General features: G+C 43.9%; 1 pseudogene; it reads right to left on the bottom strand.

Moving 5' to 3' along the window:
- The window catches only part of LOC139407954 (inactive N-acetylated-alpha-linked acidic dipeptidase-like protein 2), a 126,343-nt pseudogene that overhangs the window by 85,025 nt on the left and 24,520 nt on the right, over positions 1 to 16,798 (bottom strand).

Genomic DNA, 16,798 nt, shown 5'->3' with positions numbered 1-16,798 from the left:
GAATAGTTAACGTTGCGTTATGGTAATGAGCTTGAGTCTGTATTCCTGATACCGGATCCGGTATGGGGAGTTCCAAGAGGTTAAAACATGTTGGTATTACAGACTCGGACAGAGAGAGGTTGAAAATTTCAGTGAAGACCCTTTCCAGTTGGTCAGCGCATCCTCGCAGTACATAGGACATGTAATCCATCTGGCCCTGCAGCGTTGTGAATGTTGCCCTTTTTAAAGGTCTTACTCACATCGGCTGCGGAGAGCGTGGTCACAGTCTTCCGGAACAGCTGGTGCTCTCATGCATGTTTCAGTGTTATTTGCCTTCAAGTGAGCATAGAAGTACAATTGAAGTTGGAAGATTACATACACTAAGGTTGGAGTCATTAAAACTCGTTTTTAACTATCCTGCCGCTGCAGCGTATAACCAGCCAGCTGTATGTTGATATTGTCGTCGTTCAGCCACGACTCCGTGAAGCGTAAGATATTACAGTTCAAATGTCTGTCCCGTTGGTAGTTTAATCTTCCGCGTAGGTCATCTATTTTATTGTCCAAAGATTGCATGTTTTCTAGTAGAATGGAAGGAAGACAAGGTTTATTTGATCGCCTACGAATTCGCAAATCAGGGGGATCTGGACTTGTTCCCGAGAAAGCAGTATATCGTTCACGTCGGCCTCGTCAGACTATTTAAAGGAAAAAAAGGATTCTGCCAGTGAGTAATCACAGTCCTGATGTCACGAACCGGCTCAAAGACCGTAACAAAAGGGAGACAACGTGGAGATAAGGAGTAACAAAATATATATATATTTATTAAATAATTAACTAAGTATAATATACAATGGTGTGTGTAATCAGTAGTGTAAGTGAGTGTTTTGCATGCATGAATGTGATAATGCAGGGTGTTGAAAGATGTTAAAGCAAACAACCAAAACAACCACCAAGAAACACAACAAAGTCTATAAAGGTGTCTGCATGGAGAGAGTCTCCTCCATGAATGGGGAAGTGGTGTATTTATCCTGAGAGACACCGGGCCCAGGTGTTTCCCATGAAGCTGACGACCCTCCCAACTCCGCCCACCAGCATCCTAATAAGGAAACAACAAAGAGAGAATATGGCAGACAGAGTGGGAGAGTCGTCACAAGAAGCAGTTGAAGTTGGAACTTTACATACACTTAGGTTGGAGTCATTAAAACTCGTTTTTCAACCATTTAAAATTATTTTTGTTAATTAACAAACTATAGTTTTGGCAAGTCGGTTAGGAGATCTACTTTGTGCATGACACAAAACATTTTTCAAACAATTGTTTACAGACAGATTATTTCACTTATAATTCACTGTATCACAATTCCAGAGGTTTACATACACTAAGTTGACTGTACCTTTTAACTTCTTGGTGACAGGGGGCGGTATTTTAACGTCCGGATGAAATGCATGCCCAAATTCAACTGCCTGCTACTCATCCTCTGTCAGAGTCGTGTGTATAGGTGGCAGGGAAGTCAGGCGCAGGAGAATCAAACGGAGTGTAATGGAGTTATTTAATAACAAATAACGAAACATACTCCAAACACTAAATGTAACATATAACAAAATGGGTACGAGGACCCGTCGCGCACCAAAACAACACTGAATAACAAACAATCTATGACAAAGACATGAGGGGAAATAGAGGGTTAAATACACAACAGGTAATGAATGGGATTGAAACCAGGTGTGTAGGAAGACAAGACAAAACCAATGGAAAATGAAAAATGGATCAATGATGGCTAGAACACCGGTGACGTCGACCACCTCCCGAACAAGGAGAGGCTTCGACCTCGGCAGAAGTCGTGACAGTACCCCCCCTCTGACGCGCGGCTCAAGCCGCGCGTCGACACCGGCCTCAGGGACGACCCGGAGGGCGAGGTGCAGGGCGATACGGATGGAGACGGTGGAATTCTTGCAACATGGAAGGATCTAATACGTCCTCCACCGGAACCCAGCATCTCTCCTCCGGACCGTACCCCTCCCAGTCCACGAGGTACTGAAGGCCCCTCGCCCGACATCTCGAATCCAAGATGGATAGAACAGAGTACGCCTTGACCCCCTCGATGTCCAGAGGGGGTGGAGGAACTTCACTTCCTGGAGCGGGCCAGCCACCACCGGCCTGAGGAGAGACACATGGAATGAGGGGTTAATTAGTTCATTAGTGGGTAGCTGTAACCTATAACATACCTCGTTCACTCTCCTCAGGACTTTAAACGGCCCCACAAACCGCAGACCCAGCTTCCGGCAGGGCAGGCGGAGGGGCAGGTTTTGGGATGAGAGCCAGACCCTGTCCCCTGGTGAGAACACCGGGGCCTCACTGCGGTGATGGTCTGCGCCAACTTTCTGGCGCAGTATGGCGCAGGTGGCACAGGTGGACATGGGCAGCCTCCCAGGTTTCCTCCGCACACCGGAACCAATTGTCCACCTGCAGGAGCCTCGGTCTGACTCTTATGCCAAGGAGCCAGAACCGGCTGATACCCCAATTCAAATTGAAAGGGAGAAAGGTTAGTGGAGGAGTGGCGTAGCGAGTTCTGGGCCATCTCTGCCCAGGGCACGAACTTCGCCCACACCTACGGCCGGTCCTGGCAATAAAACCGAAAAAACCTACCCACATCCTGGTTAACTCGCTCCACCTGCCCATTCTCGGGTGAAAACCTGAGGTAAGGCTGACCGAGACTCCCAGACGTTTCATGAACACCTTCCAGGCCCTTGATGTGAACTGATCAGACACTATATCCTCAGGCACACCATAGTGCCGGAAAACGTGTGTAAACAGGGCTTCCTCAGTTTGTAAGGCCGTAGGGAGACCGGGCAAAGGGAGGAGACGACAGGACTTAGAAAAATGATCCACAACGACCAGGATAGTTGTGTTACCCTGTGAAGGTGGAAGATCAGTTAAAAAATCCACCGAAAGGTGTGACCACGGCCGTTGTGGAACGGGTAAGGGTTGTAACTTACCTCTGGGCAGGTGTCTAGGAGCCTTGCACTGGGCGCACACTGAGCGGGAGGAAACATAAATCCTAATAGCTAAAGTGGGCCACCAGTACCTCCCATCAACCTTTAAGTCTCTACTGAAGACTCATCTCTTCAGTGGGTCATATGATTGAGTGTAGTCTGGCCCAGGAGTGGGAGGGTGAACGGAAAGGCTCTGGCGCAACGAACCGCCCTTGCTGTCTCTGCCTGGCCGGTTCCCCTCTTTCCACTGGGATTCTCTGCCTCTAACCCTATTACAGGGGCTGAGTTACTGGCTTACTGGGGCTCTCTCATGCTGTCCCTGGAGGGGGTGCGTCACCTGAGTGGGTTGATTCACTGATGTGGTCATCCTGTCTGGGTTGTGCCGTGGCGGAGGTCTTTGTGGGCTATACTTAGCCTTGTCTCAGGATGGTAAGTTGGTGGTTGAAGATATCCCTCTAGTGGTGTGGGGGCTGTGCTTTGGCAAAGTGGGTGGGGTTATATCCTTCCTGTTTGGCCCTGTCCGGGGGTGTCCTCGGATGGGCCACAGTGTCTCCTGACCCCTCCTGTCTCAGCCTCCAGTATTTATGCTGCAGTAGTTTATGTGTCGGGGGGCTAGGGTCAGTTTGTTATATCTGGAGTACTTCTCCTGTCCTATTCGGTGTCCTGTGTGAATTTAAGTGTGCGTTCTCTAATTCTCTCTTTCTCTCTCTCGGAGGACCTGAGCCCTAGGACCATGCCCCAGGACTACTTGACATGATGACTCCTTGCTGTCACCAGTCCACCTGGCCGTGCTGCTGCTCCAGTTTCTTTCAACTGTTCTGCCTTATTATTATTCGACCATGCTGGTCATTTATGAACATTTGAACATCTTGGCCATGTTTTGTTATAATCTCCACCCGGCACAGCCAGAAGAGGACTGGCCACCCCACATAGCCTGGTTCCTCTCTAGGTTTCTTCCTAGGTTTTGGCCTTTCTAGGGAGTTTTTCCTAGCCACGGTGCTTCTACACCTGCATTGCTTGCTGTTTGGGGTTTTAGGCTGGGTTTCTGTACAGCACTTTGAGATATCAGCTGATGTACGAAGGGCTATATAAATAAATTTGATTTGATTTGATCAAGACAGCGCATCGTCCGACCTATCCCAGGATGACCAGAGGAGGGTGACGTGTGGGCTCAATAGATCAATCGGTCGTGACAGCAGACGGAACGTACAGACGCCCAGCTGGACACTGAGGGGGAGAGGGCTCTGCACGTGACGCCCGCTCAATGTCCGCGTCCAGCTCCCACACTACTGGCGCCACCAAACAAGAAGCTGGGAGTATGGAAGTGGGATCCATGGACCGCTCCTCTGTGTCATACAGCCGGGACAAGGCGTCTGCCTTAACGTTCTGGGAGTCTGGTCTGTAAGAGAGGGTAAACACAAAACGAGTGAAAAATATGGCCCACCTTGCCTGACGAGGATTCAGTCTCCTCGCCTCCCGGATGTACTCCAGACAGCGATGGTCCGTCCAGATGAGAAAAGGGTGTTTAGCCCCCTCAAAGCCAATGTCTCCACGCCTTCAAAGCTTTTACGACAGCCAACAGCTCCCGGCCCCCCACATCATAGTTTCGCTCTGCTGGGCTGAGCTTCTTCGAAAAGAAGGCACAGGGGCGGAGCTTCAGTGGCGTACCCGAGCGCGTCCACCTCCACTATGAATGGCAAAGAGGGATCCGGATGAGCCAACACAGGAACCGAGGTAAACAGAGCCTTCAGGTGCCTAAAAGCACTGTTTGCCTCAGCTGACCACTGCAAGCCCCCCCCCCCCCCCCCCCCAGCAACCTGACCCAGCAACCTGACCAAAACCCTGGATAAACCTCCGGTAGCAGTTGACAAACCCTAAGAAACGTTGCACCTCCTTTACCGTGGTGGGAGTCGGCCAATTACGCATGGCTGCAATGCGGTCGCTCTCCATCTCCACTCCTGACGTAGAAATCCGATGCCCTAGGAAGGAGACGGATTGTTGGAAGAACAAGCATTTCTCAGCCTTGACATATAGATCATGCTCCGACAGGCGACCAAGCACTTTGCGCACCAGGGACACTTGCTGGGCGCATGTAGCGGAGTATATCAGGATATCACATCAATATACACCACTACACCCTGCCCGTGCAGGTCTCTAAAATCTCGTCTACAAATGATTGGAAGACTGATGGAGCATTCATCAACCCATATGGCATGACGAGGTACTCATAACGACCTGAGGTGGTGCTAAATGCCGTCTTCCACTCGTCTCCCTTCCGAATACGCACCAGATTGTACGCACTCCTGAGATCCAGTTTAGTGAAGAAGCCCGCCCCGTGCATTGACTCAATCGCTGTAGTGATAAGAGGTAACTATATCTCACCGTGATTTTATTGAGACCTCGATAATCAATGCATGGGCGCAAACTGCCATCCTTCTTCTTCACAAAAAATAAACTTGAGGAGACTGGTGAAATGGAGGGCTGAATGTACCCCTGACGCAGGGATTCGGAGACATATGTCTCCATAGCCACAGACTCCGCTTGCGACAGGGGATACACGTGACCCCTGGGAAATGCAGCGTCTACCAGGAGATCTATCGCACAATCCCCCCGTCGATGGGGTGGTAATTGATTCGCCTTCTTTTTACAGAAGGCGAGAGCCAAATCGGCATATTCTGGGGGAATGCGCACTGTGGAGACCTGGTCTGGACTTTCCACCGTAGCAGCACCAACGGAAACCCATAAACACCTACCCGAGCACTCTCGCAACCACCCCGTGAGAGCCCTCTGTGGCCAAGAAACAGTGGGGTTGTGACAAGCTAACCAGGGTAGGCCTAGCACCACAGAATACGCAGGAGAATCAATAAGGAAAATACTAATCTTCTCCATGTGACCCCCCTGCGTTACCATACTCAAAGGAGCGGTGACCTCCCTGATAAACCCTGACCCTAATGGTCGACTATCTAAGGCATGAACGGGGAAAGGCATATCCACAGGAACAATGGGGATCCCTAAACTATGAGCTAAACTTTTCTTAATGAAATTCCCAGCCGCGCCTGAATCTACTTGTGCTGTATACTGGGAACGTGAGGAAAATTCTGGAAAAGTGACAGAGACCAACATATGTGCAACTGAGGGCTCTGGATGAGAATGGTGCCTACTCACCTGGGGTGATGCCAGAGTGCCCTGCCTGCTGCCTTGATTCCCAGAGAAACCAATCCGGCACCGACCAGCAGTGTGTCCTCTGCGACCACATATGGTGCTCGAGCGGAAACCCCTCCGGTCTCGCTGCTCACCATCCCTCCCAACTCCATGGGTACAGGAGAGAGAGTGCGGGAGGATGGAACAACCAGACCCCGATCTAGACGTCCACGAGTAGCTAGCATGTTGTCCAGCTGGTCGAAGGTGAGGGTGGTGTCTCTACAGGCCAGCTCCAAACGGACGTCCTCACGTAGACTACAGCGATAATGGTCGATCAGGGCCCTGTCACTCCATCCAGCGCTGGCAGCCAGGGTCCTAAACTCCAGAGCAAACTCCTGTGCGCTCCTCGTCTCCTGCCTCAGATGATAGAGGCGCTCACCCGCCGCTCTGCCTTCGTCGGGATGGTCGAATACTGTCCTGAAATGGCGGGTGAACTCCTCAAAATGGTCCAACGCCGCATCCTCTTCTCCACACACAGCGCTGGCCCACTCCAGAGCTTTCCCAGTGAGGCACGAGACGAGGGCATGACTCTTCTCACAGTCCGATGGAGCTGGGTGGACCATGGCCAGATACAAGCTTAGTTTAAGGAGAAAACCCTGGCAGCCGGAAGTAACTCCGTTGTAACCCTTAGGCAGGGATAAATGGATCCTGCTGGGTTTAGGAGGTGATAAAGCGTTCAAGGAAGGCGCTGGAAAAACTCCCTGTCTCTCCCAGCGGTCCATATTCTGGACAACGCAATCCATGGCGGCGCTCAAATTGACATTTTACATTCTTAAAATAAAGTGGTGATCCTAACTGACCTAAGACAGGGAATTTTTACTAGGATTAAATGTCAGGAATTGTGAAAACCTGAGTTTAAATGTATTTGGCTAAGGTGTATGTAAACTTCCGACTTCAACTGTATTTTCAGTCATAAAAGATGGTAGCGGCAACATTATGTACAAAATAAGTTACAAACATTGCAAATAAACTAACAAAAAAATATAATCGGTTGTGGGCTCTTAAAACTTCTGCCTTCTTCTCCGGCGCCATCTATCCGCATGTGGTTGATGCATTATCTGTCATGCCCTGACCTTAGAGATCCTTATTATTCTCTATGTTTGGATAGGTCAGGGTGTGACTCGGGTAGGAAAGTCTATGTTTTCTACTTTCTTGTTTTTGGCCGAGTGTGGTTCCCAATCAGAGGCAGCTGTTTATCGTTGTCTCTGATTGGGGATCATATATAAGTTGTCATTTTCCTTTTGGGTTATGTGGGGTCTTGTTTGCTGTTTAGTGTCTTACCTGACAGAACTGTTCGCTTTTGTTTTCGCTAATAAAAATCATGAACACTTTCCAAGCTGCGCTTTGGTCCACTCCTTTCGACGAGGGCCCTTACATTATCTGACTTTCATAAGAAAACATGCCAAATGTATTCCTCCTTTGTAACGCTTGTCGTCTGGGGAAGGAGAGCAGGACCAAAGCGCAGCGTGGTTAGTGTTCATCTTATTTAATGAAAAAACTGAACACTGAATAACAAACGAAACAGTTCTGTCTGGTGCAGACACACAAAAACTGAAAATAACCACCCACAAAACACAATGGAAAACAGGCTACCTAAATATGGTTTTCAATCAGGGACAACGATTGACAGCTGCCTCTGATTGAGAACCATACCAGGCCAAACATAGAAATAGAAAATCATAGACAAACTAACATAGACAACCCACCCAACTCAAGCCCTGACCATACTAAAACAAAAGACAAAACAAAGGAACTAAGGTCAGAATGTGACATTCTCAAAATGACAAACATTTCTGAGGAACCTTTTGAGACAGATCATTGTGTAAACTTTGGAAAGAGCTGTATAACATGAGGCAGAGTCAACAGGCTTAAATACTGAGTGTGTAATGAGTGTGTACTTGAGGAAACTGCATGAGGCAAGGCAACATATGTTAAATGGGAGTACAAAATTAGCACTGGACCATGTTCTTGTCACAATTCCAGTTATTCTGGTAGAGAACATCTGCTCGTTTCCAAACACATTAGCTAGCACCAGTGTACCTAGCATCTACTTTTGCCTGTAGGAGATCCTACAGTGATAAACATCATGTTTCCTCTAAAATAAGTGCCCTCAATTTTAGCACAACCCAATTCAAGATAACACCTCTAAACCAGGTGTCATAGACATTGCAATAGACAATAACACTGGACTTTTAACAAACTAGTCAGTAAGGAGGAAAAGCTTTAATTCGCCTATATTGTTTAGTATAAAAATCTATTACTACTGAACCCTACCATAATGTGTTATCGATTAAGTGTCTGTTTCTGCATGGTCTCAGTAAGTCTTCTGCTTTGGTCTGTTCAACTGCAAACTCCATAGTAGGAACAGCGAGGTGCTAGGCAAAAATGCTCATGTCCCCAGGGATCTGTAGGGAGCTGACATTTGGTCCAGTGCAGTTTCCACCTCAAATACAGCTCAGCAGCTGTCTCTGAAATGTAACAACAGACAGAGTGAGAGAGAGATAGAGATTAAAGAGAAAGAGAGGAGAGCAAAAGGGGGGGGGGGGTGAGAGACAGAGGGAAAAGAGAGGAAGATGTGTCGTCAAATAGAGAAGAGTAATGAGCTTAGCGGAATATAAAGACTAGGGGGGAAGGGAAAGGCTGAAACTACAATGCTAAAATAACAGTACTCGTTCAGAATGCAGACAGAATATAGACGGAAGACAGACAGAGAGACAGCCAGAGAAACAAACAGATCACTGTGGCAGTATTATATGGTAGCAGAGGCTTTGAAACAGAGCACTTTATAAATAAGCTGTGGGGAACAGTTTCTAATAAATGTTTCAAAGTGGGAAAAAGCTGAGATGTATTTTAAAGATTGAAAGATTTTAAAGATTAAAGATTTTTTTCTGGGTTTTTATTTAAACATATTTTGGTTTACTCTGGCTTGGTGTAGTAGTCCCCCTAGATGTACTGTGTGAGGATGAGGGAGGTAGTTTGGAATAAATATGGGCCTCTTGAAATTTGAAAAGCAAAAAGGGGAGATGATTAGCTTGCATTTTCAAAGTATTTTCAAAGCTCTAAGGAAAATGTTTCAGTGTTTGTACCAACCATTGATTTTGTGTGGACAGTTTCATTGGTAAAAAATGGTCACCCACAAAGGTGGAGTAGCTAATATCCACTCCCTGTCAAGGGGGTCAATCCTAAAAGTACACTAAAAGTATTGCAAACAAAAACTACAGACAAAAGCATCACACTAGTACTGTATTACTGAACACCCATGATTCTTAGCTGATTTTCATTATTCAAGATCAGTGCTGGCCTGAGTGGGAATCAGTCATTCTCCCTACCGCCACGGGAGTAATGGAAGCTTGAGAAATATAGCTTACAATATAGGAACATACAGGAATCTAAACTAGTAAAGAAATACTTACTGTACACACAGAATGACCATGTAGAAATGGGATCTCAATTTGACCTTTGACAGCATGCTAATACCAGCTGACCCACAGTGGATTATGCAGCACCAACACGACAAACAATACACAAACAGAAACAAGAATCAGAGAGGAAATGTCCAACATCTTTAAGAGTTTTGCTTGGAAAAAAACAGACTAATCTCTACTCTTTGCTTTTAAACCATTGAACAAAGAAACACTCCCAGAGTTAAATCTCTGTCCTCTATCATAAATGTAAAATGAAGAGTCTACCATTTGCAGCAGGAAAGACGACTACATAAAACTCTTATTATTATGATGCAGCGCTCACTCCTCTGTACTCCACCACCCAGACCATTCATTAGACCACACAGTAACAGCAGAAGCACTGCCTACAACCATCAGCTAGCCAGGCTTTTATCAATTCACAATGCTCACAGTGCACTACCCTGCCCTGCAGTAGTTGTTATAGAGTGCTTCCCAGTCCAGCGATAGAAAAACCCCAAAACTGCTGACTCCGTCTCATATTGGCATTCTGGTAATGATGGAAATTCACGCTGTTATGAATGTTTACATAAATTATCCCTGTACGTAAATATAAATTAGATAAGCTTTCACCCCCTGCAGGTGCTGTAAATCTTCTAATGGTGGTGTATGTTCTGCAGACCACCTCTAATCAATTCAAAGAGACTGGGGAATGATCTGCTGTGTGTGTGACGCCAGGCCTCAGGGGGCTAACTGATCAATTGATCCTTAAACTTAACTGGATCACTGTATTGCATACTGGCATGCTGTCTGACTCTGAACAGAAATACAGTGGGGGGAACAAAATAAAGAAATGAGCAGTATAATCATGTCACAGTTAGTGTAGCAGATAATGCAAGCCAGCTGTACACACATGCTGTGCCCATGTTTGATACATGCACATCATTTAAATAAAAGCAAGTAAAAGCAAAATCATTGGCCAAGTTCTGAATTCAAGGAAAAGTGAGAACATTTTTGAAATTGGAGTTCTCCAAAGGATGTGTTTTCATTGGAAGAATACATCACTTTTGTTCATACAGAAACTCAATGCCATCTATTCAAAATGTGAGAGACAGAAATGGCCTTGCATTGTTTAGACAGTTCCTTACCAGAGGGTGGTCAATGGTGATTATATTTGCATCTTTTAGTAGAAAAGCATACATCACACTTTTAAAAAAGAGATGAAAACCATAGAGAAGCTGAGGGAGTTTTTTTAAGTGAATAAGAACAGGCATCAATATGCATGAGTGAAAAGCTCCACTCTAGCCAGTTAGTGGCGTGCTAGAGCCTCATAAGCACAGGCTGTGTGATGCTGCATGTCGTTTCCTGCCCTGCACAATGAATCCATTCTCTCCGGCTCAATATAAAGCATCATCTTTGTGCAAAGCTAATATTAGTAACAAGACAGCAATAATAGCAGTATGATTTTCTTCTGCAAAGCACGGCCATTTTTCTAGTCTGTTTTCTTTCTTTCCATCGAAATAACAAATTGAACTGTACTTCTTTCTAGGTAGATAATATCCAAAGAATTGTAAAGATAAAAAAATAAAAATAAACTTTTTTTGCTGAGGGCTAATGATTATGCTTTTCAACTTGTATGCTATGTTCAACATTGTGTTATTAGAAGAACATGTTAACATTAGCTAAACATACTGTATCTTAAAATCATATCAATCTTGGGCAAATTGCATATAATGCAGGAATATATGTTCCCTTACAGATAGATTTATCTATTGATCCTACCCTTTGAATTTCATGTGAAGTGTTCCAAAAACATGTGATCTTTTGTGGAAGTTAATATGATAAACTACACATGTCAAAACTTAAACTACACATGTCAAAATGTGATCACGTGAAGTTCCAAAAACACATGTTTTCATGTGAAATTTCACATAAAATCATGTGATTTTCCATGTGTGAAATCACGTGGAATTTCTGTAAGGTTATACACTAAGTGTACATCTGTGTAGAGGAAGGGGATAATTTTTAAGCCTTGAGACATGAATTGTGTATAGGGGTATGGCAACTCAACATTAGGAAGGTGTTCTTAATGTTTTGTATACAGTAGTAGGTACCAGTATATACTGTACGCAACTGCGTTTCTAAGAACATCATAACAAAAGGGTTTAATGTACACCATTTATTTAGTTTATTTTCTTCAAGGTTCTGTTGAACTGGTGAGTTACAAAGCATTCAAACTCTATGAGCATAAAAGGTAGAGGGAAATTAAAGGGAGAGAGCAACATTGAGATAGAAGGAAAGAGAGCGAGGTAGGAGAGAGAGCGGGAGCAAGATCGAGAGAGTGGGAGAGAGAGAAAAAGAGAGGAGGCCCTGTTCAAATGTGTCAGACAAGCTAGTTTACTAGCGAGGGTTTATTGATTATGCACTAATTGATGACCAACAGATTATAATACATGACATGGTGCTGCCTTCCAAGAGGGCCGTCTCTATTGGGCAGGCATACTGCTGGTGTGTTGGATCTCTTATAGTAACATGCTACAACCATTACAAGCCTAACTCAAGATCATAATACCATAAATAAACTAAAATAATATTCAGGGCTTGAACCACCCAGTTTGTTGAGCGAACCAGAGAGCTATATATATGTAAAAAAATATATATATATATTTAAACTGGGTGGTTCAAGCCCTGAAAACTGATTGGCTGACAGACGTGGTATATCAGACTGTATACCACGGTTATGACAAAACCTTTATTTTTACTGCTCTAATTACATTGGTAACCAGTTTATAATAGCAAAAACGCACCTCGCAGGGTTTGTGGTATATGGCCAAAATACCACGGTTAAGGGCTGTACCCAGGCACGATGCAACTTAGCCATGGTATATTGGCCATATACCAAACCTCCTCAGACCTTATTGATTAAATATATTTGTTTTTATGAAATCAAGATTGGTATCGCCAACTCTTTGCCATAAACCTTTGCCATAACACAGACACTGTACACATTTCCTCTAAACGTTGAAGCTTGAAAAACATTTCCAGACAGACATGGTGCTGTGTTACAGATAAAAGGATGTCTGAGTGCTGTGAACACTAGTGAAATAATGCTCATCATCTTTATCCCGCTCTGATAAATATGGGAGTAAACTAGTAAATCTCCAGGCAGAACACTGTGATTAATCTTGTATGTAGAGAGTGAACTATGATCGCTCGCTGCACTCTATTCCACTGTGTAATCTTGTCTGTGAAAGATGGCTCAGTAGGCAGCTGCCCGTGTGCATTTGTGAGAATGTGATTGATATACTGTAAATAGATGTGAACGTCTAATGAGAGGAATAGAATATGAGTGAGAATGGTGGTACGGACTTGACCCTCTCAACTAGGAGTTTTCTTCGCAATAAGGGTAAATGAAAGACATTTGTCTATGGGCGTCGAGCCATAAAGGTATTGAAATGAAATGGAATGAGATTGGAATTGGAATCATTCAAGGATGTCATGCAGAATTCCATTCTCATATATTATGCCTTTCTCTAATGGCTAATAATTGCTGTGTCACAGACTGTGCAATAAAGAAGTATTCTCTCTCTAGAGTCCAAGTGAAAAGTATTATTCTCTACACTACAGTATAATATGTAGGAGTGAGGAGGAGGATGATATTCTGCTGTGTCATCGGCTTCAGCTTTGATGTCATGACTGAGAGACTGACAGCCACCTACGTGCAGAAAGAACAGACAGTTCCAGAACAGTTCCAGCCTAGCAGACAGATGTGATCACATAACTTCCTTTATGGGAACATCCCTGGGGTGACCCTGTCTGTGCAGTGTGACAATACATTGGCTAATTGAGTCAAGGGTAATCAGTGTCTACACAAACACCTCCAAATCTATTCTGCAACATCCACACACTCTGGTTAGGGAAGCTGAGGAAATAGCTCGGGAAAAATTACAAAGTGAGTGGGGAATTAGAGCTTCGGATACTACGCTACAGTACTAGCTACCATTAAGATGTTTAGAACATGCACTCAACTCAAGGTTTAAGTCACAAAACTTATCTGAGTAGGAATGATGATCTAGGATCTGTTTTGTCTTTTAGATAATAATAAGATTTCAGTACTTTACATGGACAGTGAAGACCTAATCCTAGATCAGCACTCCTACTCCGAGGCACTTTATGAATATGGACCCTGGTCATGAATGCTGTTGAAGGAGAGTATTAACCGTATTCATTCTCCTTTCATGACAGATATTATCATTTGCCAGCAGCATACCACCCTGCATACCACTGCTGGCTTGCTTCTGAAGCTTAAGCAGGGTTGGTCCTGGTCAGTCCCTGGATGGGAGACCAGATGCTGCTGGAAGTGGTGTTGGAGGGCCAGTAGGTGGCACTCTTTCCTCTTGTCTAAAAAATATCCCAATACCCCAGGGCAGTGATTGGGGACACTGCCCTGTGTAGGGCGCTGTCTTTTGGATGGGATGTTAAACGGGTGTCTTGACTCTCAGAGGTCATTAAAGATCCCATGGCACTTATTGCAAGAGTAGGGGTGTTAATCCTGGTGTCCTGGCTAAATTCCAAATCTGGCTCTCAAACCATTACGGTCACCTAATAATCCCCAGTTTACAATTGGCTCATTCATCCCCCTCCTCTCCCCTGTAACTATTCCCCAGGTTGTTGCTGTAAATGAGAATGTGTTCTCAGTCAACTTACCTGGTAAAATAATGGAAAAATAAAAAATTTGCAATACTGTGCTTAGGATTGGCAGCCGATGTGACATAGCCTGGAGATACATACAGAAGATGATGCTAAAACTCTCTGAGTTTCCTGAACAATGTTTTCCTTAAAGGGAAATGTCAAAAATGTTCAACTTTATATTCATCATCTCCAGCACCACCCCAACATCAACATATGTGAAAATGCCGTGTTTTTCTATGTTTTGTAGTAAAAAAGATAGAAGATAAGTGTTTCCAATGACATTGGTGTGTATTGTGATTTTAAACAATTATGTGTAGACATTGCCTTCTAATTGTCTACTATAATTGGTTGAAGATGTCCTTGGAAACACTTATCTTCCTCTATCTTTTTCACTACAAAAATAGAATAGTGCCATTTTCACATACGTTGATGTTGAGGTGGTGCTGGAGATGATTAATATGAAGTGGAAAATGTTTTAAATGTCCTTTTAATAGCACCACTAATTCAGAAGCATGCTGTTTTTAATCAACACCAAACTGTTACAATGGCTATAAACTCAAACACATCTTATCCAAATGATTTTTCTATGAACTCTACATTTTAAGACAGATTTATGCAAAACAAACAAATGGATCACTCTTCCTTGCAGCTTCTAAGTTCTGCAATCTATATATTCCATGTCAATACTATTATGTTGAGCAGAGTGAATGTGAGAGATAAGGAGAAGTATTGTCTACACAAGTTATTTGCAATAGTATAACCTCTCTCCGGCTAAATTGAACTTGTAGAAGTGAAGAATGGATCTTACAGCGCAAAATGTAGAAACTGTTTCCATTCTGAATCTCAACAGTTGAGTTCTGCTTTGACAAACACATTTTGAAAGCTTATGTACTGCTATACCTGTTTTAATCAGAAGTGACTACGCTGAAAGGATTACAAGATAGACTGCTTTTCTAAATGGATTTTCTATCAGAATACTATCAGAATGTCAAGGTTAATATAGGTCACTTATGTACTGCCTAATGCAAGACAGAGAAAGAGAGGGGGAGAGAGAGGGTCAGAGATATTTGAATCCTAAGGTACAGCACTACTCAGTAGTGAAACATGGTGTCCCTTGCCACTAAATATAAAAAATGCATGCATCAGTGCATCATGTATATTTCAGGCAACATTTATGGATAATGGTTGGTTGTCAATTGTAATTGAAATAATGTATTCCATTGTGGTCTATTCCTGAATCCCAGCGTAGAGAGACTTTTATGGCAACAAGTATTTCGATATCAGATCACCTCTGGTGAAAAAGGATCTGTGATCTAATTATTCTTGGCCTGTTTGTCCATGAATAAGTTGAGCGCTCACTGGCCACAACATACAGTGAATAAATTACGACACAATCTCTTGTTCACTGGTAAAATGCAATAGATGGGAACTTTATAGTGGATTATTAAGGCTTAACAGGGTTTAGCAAAGAATATATTGAATAGGAATCTAGAATCACAGACATTATGCGGAGACGGGGACATTTTATTGTGTTGCTCCAATGTTCACAGAGCACAATCACAGCAACAGATAAAAGTAAATGGGTTCCTTTAGGAGATCCACTGATCTGCCGAACAAACAGCCTTGTGGACTCCATGGAAAATATTTGGTTATATCCCGATGACCCTAATCTATATACTTTAAAGACACAAACACTGCAAGTGGTGAATTAAACATCCCACAACAAACAACAGAACTCTGGAGAATTCCAGCTCAGAGTGGTGGATGATTCTGCTTGGAAAGAATATTTGATGAAGGTGACACTGCTCCTCTTTCATTCCAGCAACGGCCAATCCGCTGCGAACCTTCAGTTTAAAATAGAACGAAACACACACATTGCTACAACAATACCCAATTAAATGATGAAAGTCAACAAAAAAATTGGTATGCTCTGCTCCGTAATCCCCAAAGAAGTATATGTTGTACTATAATTGGTTCCCAAAGCACCCATTCGAAATACATCAACACAGTGGCATCTCTGCTTTGAAGACAGCTGCAAAGTAAGATAAGTAGAAAGTGTTACAGCGCTAGCCCAAACATGATTTATTATGTGGTTAAAGTGTCTCAAAATATTGAGACCAGTGAGCCTACCTGGTGCCTCTCAAGAGTGCTACTTGAAAAGATTAATAGTGTGATAGGAGCTATTCAGACTCAGCTGCAACTGAATGCGCAATAAGGACAAAGGGACACGGAGCACGTGGATGTATGTGCGTGGAATGATGAGCAAACAAACCATCATGGAGTTCGCAGCTCCTCCCATTAAAAACAGATGGAGAAGAATGACTCGTTTGTAGTTTCCCAAATCCCTATTGTTGCTGCATATAATGCTACACATTCAATCCTTGGAATTGTAGCCTCTAATTAGTCAATGGACATTAGCACACAGCAGCCATATAGAGACGACCTGCCAACGTTGTTTTGATGAGATTTCTTTCTATTAGCATGACAATAAGGACAGTTATATTATCTTGCTCTGATTGGCCGTCTACTGTTACCAT

The sequence above is a fragment of the Oncorhynchus clarkii genome, chromosome 4 (genome assembly GCF_045791955.1).
Source record: "Oncorhynchus clarkii lewisi isolate Uvic-CL-2024 chromosome 4, UVic_Ocla_1.0, whole genome shotgun sequence".
NCBI classification, from domain to species: domain Eukaryota; kingdom Metazoa; phylum Chordata; class Actinopteri; order Salmoniformes; family Salmonidae; genus Oncorhynchus; species Oncorhynchus clarkii.
The sequence above is the reverse complement of the archived record's forward strand: the minus strand, read 5'-3'. Positions and strand labels throughout refer to the sequence as shown.